The sequence below is a fragment of the Rousettus aegyptiacus genome, unplaced genomic scaffold, assembly GCF_014176215.1.
Source record: "Rousettus aegyptiacus isolate mRouAeg1 unplaced genomic scaffold, mRouAeg1.p scaffold_m13_p_3, whole genome shotgun sequence".
Taxonomy (NCBI): domain Eukaryota; kingdom Metazoa; phylum Chordata; class Mammalia; order Chiroptera; family Pteropodidae; genus Rousettus; species Rousettus aegyptiacus.
In genome coordinates, this window is record NW_023416306.1 from 68,046,395 (window position 1) to 68,052,158 (window position 5,764).

The following is a 5,764-nucleotide window of genomic DNA, read 5'->3' on the forward strand; positions in this document are numbered from 1 at the left end:
AGAGAATGTATGTGAGCCAATCAAAATATCTAAATAAAATCAACATTAGGACTGGAAATGGGCATTACATCTATATTTACTCACAGAAAGAATTAAAACTTAATGATGGTGATAAAAGACACAGTAGTAAGGTGGTAAATGTTGATAACAGATTTTCTAAGAGGGAAAAACTCTGATTTGTGTTTGTTGATTTCTGTGGTTTAAATAATATAATCAAGTTCAAGCTACCAACTTAGAGAGGCTCTTACTGGTAAAAAATGGGGCAATTTGAACATCTACAGAAATAATAGTGGCAGTAAACCAAAGTACACCAAGTATGTTTAAATCTATGACTTCATTGTATTTTAAAAAGGACATCTCCCATACTCATGATTATATAAGACTGTAAGAGATTAAATCATTTTGAAAACAAACAAAAAAAGAAACAAATATTTCTTCTGACTTTTCTATAAAATCAGTACCTCAGGGAAACAATATAGTACATGAATAGAAGTAGATCCTTATAAAAATATCCCAGCTCATATATGAAAAAAATAATAATTTAAATTAAATGTAAACATTTTGCAATTCCTAATAAAATAATGATTGAAACAGTGATTAGTAGTGGCTGCTGACATCATGAAAAGAGGTGAAGTTGGTATTAGGTACTTCTTAAAGGAAGTACAATAGAAGTACAATGTACCTCCTGTGAAAAACTCCTGAAAATGCTAGATCTAACGACAAATTTGTAATACATATAAGAGATGGAATGCAAGCAGCACATCTAGACTATGGGAAACCCATAGGACAAACAACAAAATAAAATAAAACAAATTCCAAACTTCTTCAAAATAAATCATAAAGATAAAAGAGTGATAGCTGAAAATTACAAAAAAAAAAAGACAAAAACAAATTAACCAATCAAAATGTATAACTTGTTTGGATCTCAATTTGCTAAAAAAATTATAAAAATAAAAAAGAACAACGTAAAATGATCAGTAAATGTGTGTATTGCCTACATATTTGATAATATTCAAAATTATTTTTTATTTTTGTGAAAATGTGAAGATATTTCGGTTATGTTTTAAAAGATAGGTTATGTGTTTTACACATACAACTAAAATATTTTCAGATGAAGCAATGTTGTATAAGACTTATTTCAAAATAATAGTGGGTAAATGTGTGGGTTATGTAGAAAATAAAACTGGTAATGCTTTGATGATTGTTTAAGCTGGGTGATGGGTACATAGGGTTCAAAATACTATTTTCTTTACTATTGCATATGTTTGAAATTTTTTCTAAGAAACATTCTAAATATGACCTTCTGGCTATAAAGTATAAAAGTCTAGAACATCAAATTAGATCAGGTATTGTTTATATCTAATAAACAATACCCGAAGAAAATCGAAACTAAGTGTTTTGGTGGAATTGGACTATATGTTTACATGACCTCTCAAGGTTTTTCTATTCTTGGCTTAACTTTGTTTCTTTAGAAAGCAATATTATATTTGTCTATGGTTCTACAATGCTTTTTAAGATTTTAGTGCCAAGGAATATTTTATTACAGTGACTTTGTTTTAAGTGTTTCTTTGTTTTCAATATATCACTGCATTAGATATAACTACACTTAAGATTACTTATTTTAGGTAACTAAATACACTGTCTTTCAACTAATGGCTGTGGATCAATATTATTGCAGTAGGACAAAAATCATAAGTGAGTCTAGTGTCCAAATATTAATAAGGAGATTTACTGAACTCAATATTTGGTAGTTTCTTTTGCTTTTTTATGTGGAAAGACAAACTTATTATAAGTGATAAGAAATAATTTTTTACCACAAGGTTATATGTTGCCATATCATTGATTTTATAGCACTTAAATTTAGTCTAAATGTCTTTTTAAAGGTAAGACAAGCTATACATATTCCTTTTATATTTCCTAAGGAAGAAATACTACCACTACTTTGGATTTATTATTAAATGCCTTCATAATTATTGAAATAAAAATGGAATTTATAACGTAGATGAAAAGAAAAAGAAAACAAAAGAACATCTATATACCAACTTAAGAAACAGTCTGTTACCAGTTCCTTTGAAGTCCCCTGTGTAACTTTGCTTAAGCCTATCACTGTCTTCCTCCTTGCAGATGTAACCAGTGTCTTCAATTCAGCATTTATCACTTCTTGAAATTGTTTAATCTCATATGACCTTGCCAATATAATATTTAGTTTTTCAGAGTTTTAAACACAAATTAATGAAATCACATTGTATATATTTTCTAACTTTTTCTTTTTAAAGATTATGTTCCTGAGATTCACCCATGTTGTTGATTTTGCTGAAGTTGATTCATTGCCATGTTATAAAGTATTTTAACTTGTACATGTGGACATTCCATTTTTGTTGGTAGAAATTTGATGTTTTTAGTTTAGTTATGTTTTTGTGAGAATTTTTGATGTACAAGTGTGAGAGTTTATTTATCCAGATATATCTCTGAAATATACGTACAATAGTATCTCTAAGAGATATGCTCAAATGCAATACGATTGAAACACAGGGTAAATGCCTTTTCAGTTTTACTAGAAAGTACAAAATTATTTACCTGTGTGGTGGTTGTCAATATAGTTCCATCAACAATACAAGAGTGCCAAATCCTGTACACTTACATTAGCAGTTTATGAAGTCAAATCCACGTTAATCTGATAGGTGTAAAATAGTGTGCTTGTGATATTAATTTTCATTTCCTCAATTACTAATATCATTGAGTATACTTTAATGTTATTTTTATATTTGTGTTTATTTGGATTGTTTATATTTTTTCATTTTCTAACTTAGTTGTTTATCTTTTATTAAAATTGGTTTCTTGTCTTTTATGTTCTGTGTACTATTTTATTCTCAGTTAATGAGTTGCAAATATTTTATTTTAGTTTCTGAGTTGTGTTTGCATTTTACTTATGTGCTTTTTTGAAAGATAAATTTTTAATTTTAAGGTGATTTATTTAATCAGTCTTTTCTTTTATATTGTATAGTATCAGTATTTAGTTAAAATTTTCTTTCTTGTGAAAGTACAGAAAAATATTCCAAGCAAATGGAAACTGAAAAAAATTAGGGGTAGATATATTTATATAAGACAAAATAACTTTAAGCCAATAACTGTAACAAGAGACAAAAAATGTCATTTTATGTAAAGATAAAATTATATAATATTATGATAAAGGGGCTGATTCATCAAGAAGATTTAATGACTGTAAAAATTGATGCACTGAATATTAGAGTACCTAAAGATACAAAATGAATATAACAGATCCGAAGGGAACAATTGACTGCACTATAGTATAGTAGGGGATTTCAATATCCCATTTCAACAATGGATGGATAGATCATCCAGACAGAAAATCAATGAGAAAATGTTGAACTTAAACTACATATTAGATGAAATACACCTAATAGATATATACAAAGTATTCCAACAAACAGTAGTATGGTACATAGTCTTCTCAAGTGCACTTGGAACATTCAGCAGACTAGATGACATGTTAGGCCACAAGCCAAGTGATAAATTTAAGTTTGAAATTTGATATCAAGGATCTTTTCTAACCACAATGGTATAAAACCAAGACTCAATTACAAAAAAAAATCACAAATATGTAGAGATTAAACAACACATTCCTGAAGAACTAATGTGTTAAAGAAGAAATCAAAAGGGAAACCAAAACATTATCTTGAAACAAATGGAAATGAAAATACAAATATTGAAACTTACAGTATTCAACAAAAACAGTTCTAAGAAGAAAATTTATAGTGATAAACACCTACATTAAGAAAAAAGAAAGATATCAAATAAACAACATAATTTTATACCTCAAGAAAATACAAAATGAACAAATTAAGCTCAAAGTAAATAAAAGAAAGGAAATAAAGATCAGAGTAGAAATAAAAGAAATATAAACTAGAAAGATTAGAAAAGTTTATGAAACTAAGAGCTGGTTTTTGAAAAGGTAAATAAAATTGAAAAACTTTACTTAAAGTAAGGAAAAAAGAGATAAAACTCAAATAAGTAAAATTAGAAATGAAAAAGGAGACTTAATACCCATAACCAGAAATACTAGGAATCAGATGAAATTACCTTGAACAATTACATACCAAGGAATTAGATAAACTAGAAGAAAAGGATAACTTCCTAGACATACAACCCATTGAGAGTGAATCATGAAGAAACACAAAATCTGAACAAATTAATAATGAGTAAGGAGGTAGACTCAATAACCAGAAATCTCCCAACAAAGTCCAGAACCTGATGGTTTTACTGGTGATTTTAATCAAATGTTCAAAGAAGAATTAATACCAACTTTTCTCAAACTATTCCAAAATATTGAAGAGGAGGTAATATTTTCAAATTAATCATATGAGACAAGCATTACCTTGATATCAAAGCCAGACAAGAACACTGCAAGGAAGGAAAATCACAAGCCCATATCCCTTATAAACCTAGATGCAAAAATTCCTAACAAAATAAGAGCAAGTAGAATTCAACAGTACATTAAAATGATCATATATCATGATCGAGAAGGATTTAGCCCACAGCTAACATCATTCATTATTAATGGTGAAAAGTTAGGTTTTTCCTTTAAGATCAAGAACAAGACAAGGATACCTACTGTTATCAGTTTTATTCAACATAGTACTGAACATCCTAGGCAGAGCAATTAGGAAATAAAAATAACAAAATGCATCAAAATTGTAAAGGAAGAATGAAAATTGCAGATGATGCGATCTTATATATGAAGCATCCTAAAGACTCCACCTAAAAACTATTAGAACTAATAAATTAATTTAGTAAACTTTCAGGATACAAAGTTAATACACAAAAATCAGTTGAATTCTATACACTAAGAATTAACTATCAAAAAGAGAAGTAAAGAAAACAATTTTATTTACAATAGCATCAACGATACTCATGAATAAATTTAACTAAGGAAAGGAAAGATATGTACTCTGAAATCTATAAGATATTGATGAAAGAAATTTAATAAGACACAATAAATGAAAGGATATTCTATTGACACGGATTAGAATTAATATCGTTAAAATGTACATACCGCTCAAATCAATCCATAGAGTTAATGAGTTTTCTATTCAAAATTCTAATTGCATTTTACACAGAAATAGAAAAAACATCCCTAATGCCCTAATGTTTGTATGGAACCACAAAAGACTGAAAAGCCAAAGAAATTTTGAGAAAAAAGCACAAAGTTGGAGGCATCACACCTTATGGTTTTGAACAATATTACAAAGCTATAATAATTATAAAAGTATGGTATTGGCATAAAGACACATAGATCAAAAGAAAAAAAACCAGAGACCTCAAACAAAAACTCATGCTCATATAGTTACTTAATTTTCGACAAAGTTGATAAAAATATACAATGAGCAAAGGATATTCTTTCAGAAATGGTTTTAGGAAAATTGAATAGCCACATTAAAAGATATTAAATTAGATCTCAATCCAGCACCTTATACCAAAATTAGATCAATATAAATTAATGACTTAAATTATAAGACCTGAAACTATAAAAGTTTCAGATAAAAATGGGGTAAGCTACTTGACATTGGTCTTGGCAATAATTTTCTGGATTTGAGACACTGAAAGCAATGGCAACAAAGGCAAAAATCAATACGTAGGACTACACCAAACTAAAAAGCTCTAGACAGCAAAGAAAACCATTGGGAAAATAAAAAAGCAACCTAAAGAATGAGAGAGAAATTTGAAAATCACATATCCAAAAAGT